Source organism: Colletes latitarsis, chromosome 14 (assembly GCF_051014445.1).
Source record: "Colletes latitarsis isolate SP2378_abdomen chromosome 14, iyColLati1, whole genome shotgun sequence".
Lineage (NCBI taxonomy): Eukaryota > Metazoa > Arthropoda > Insecta > Hymenoptera > Colletidae > Colletes > Colletes latitarsis.
The window spans coordinates 160,001-161,777 of record NC_135147.1 but is presented as its reverse complement, the minus strand read 5'-3'; the positions used below and the strand labels follow the sequence as shown (position 1 = coordinate 161,777).

The 1,777-nt window shown below is 50.6% G+C and overlaps 1 non-coding gene across 1 annotated transcript; it reads left to right on the top strand.

Annotated features, from left to right (window-relative positions):
- Positions 1–1,171: 1,171 nt before the first annotated feature.
- LOC143350454 (5.8S ribosomal RNA) lies at positions 1,172–1,326 on the top strand. The gene has a single exon (XR_013081098.1). It is a non-coding gene; the product is annotated as a 5.8S ribosomal RNA (ribosomal RNA).
- Positions 1,327–1,777: the final 451 nt, after the last annotated feature.

Genomic DNA, 1,777 nt, shown 5'->3' with positions numbered 1-1,777 from the left:
AACCGATGGACGCTGCCGCGTTCGTTCGTAAATGAATGTTATACATACTCACGGATAGCCTGAGGCGAATAATCGCAAACGACGACGCGTCGATTGTGCGGCCATCGTTGCTCGCGCGACTAACGACGATCAGCCGAGACGGCTGTAGTTTATCGCATCGATTTCATCGAGCAACCGATGGACGCTGCCGCGTTCGTTCGTAAATGAATGTTATACATACTCACGGATAGCCTGAGGCGAATGATCGCAAACGACGACGCGTCGATTTTGCGGCCATCGTTGCTCGCGCGACTAACGACGACCAGCCGAAACGGCTGTAGTTTATCGCATCGATTTCATCGAGCAACCGATGGACGCTGCCGCGTTCGTTCGTAAATGAATAATATACATACTCATGGCTAACGTGAGGCGAATAATCGCAAACGACGACGCGTCGATTGTGCGGCCATCCGTTGCTCGCGCGACTAACGACGACCAGCCGAGAAGGCTGTAGTTTATCGCATCGATTTCATCGAGCAACCGATGGGCGCTGCCGCGTTCGTTCGTATATGAATATTATACATACTCACGGATAGCCAGAGGCGAATAATCGCAAACGACGACGCGTCGATTTTGCGGCCATCGTTGCTCGCGCGACTAACGACGACCAGCCGAGACGGCTGTAGTTTATCGCATCGATTTCATCGAGCAACCGGTGGACGCTGCCGCGTTCGTTCGTAAATGAATAATATACATACTCATGGCTAACTTGAGGCGAATAATCGCAAACGACGACGCGTCGATTTTGCGGCCATCGTTGCTCGCGCGACTAACGACGACCAGCCGAAACGGCTGTAGTTTATCGCATCGATTTCATCGAGCAACCGATGGGCGCTGCCGCGTGCGTTCGCCCGATTGCGCGTGAAGTTACTGTTCGGAACCAAGAATATACGGGTGTATTATACCCGTTTGGTCGCAGCCACGCGCAAAGGCTTTTGAATGTACTGTACGCCCGGCCGTCGAACGATGGTTTTCCGTCATTCAGGAAACAAAAAGAAACTTTTGTCGTCGATATGGCGCGTTCAATCCTCCGTCGATACGCTGGTCGGAGGTGCGAACATCGAATATTTTTAAAGCAAAGAACAAGGAGCATTTTTAAATACAAAGAGAAAAATTGTAAATTGTATATGATTACCCTGAACGGTGGATCACTTGGCTCGTGGGTCGATGAAGAACGCAGCTAATTGCGCGTCAACGTGTGAACTGCAGGACACATGAACATCGACATTTCGAACGCACATTGCGGTCCACGGATAAAATTCCTGGACCACGCCTGGCTGAGGGTCGTTCACTTGTCCTAAAACTGCTTGCGTTGTTCTCAGATTCCCTAACCCCGCCGTCGTTTACCTCTCCTTTCGGGGAGATGGCGAAGAACGTTTCGGAGCCGGGTCGATGAAGAGAAAGGTATCAACGTACGAGCGAGAATTTGGGTATTTCGTTGGCGTTTGTCGCTGGACGTACGAAAAAGAATAAATATTATATATTATTGGCAAGTTTGCGCACCCCTTGCGTGGTGAGGCAGAGATCAGTCTGGACTCGCGCGAGTGTTTTACGGCGTCGTGCGTCGTGTTGTCTGGAGTATCATCACGACCGCCCGTTAAAGCACCGCTCCTACGATTTCTGACTTTGACGGCACTAAAAACCACCGTGGGGCGCAAATCGCGTTTCGTACAAATCTAATGATTACCGGCGCTCCCGACGTTGCCCGAAGTTAATAATTTATGCAAAGGAAAGAGAA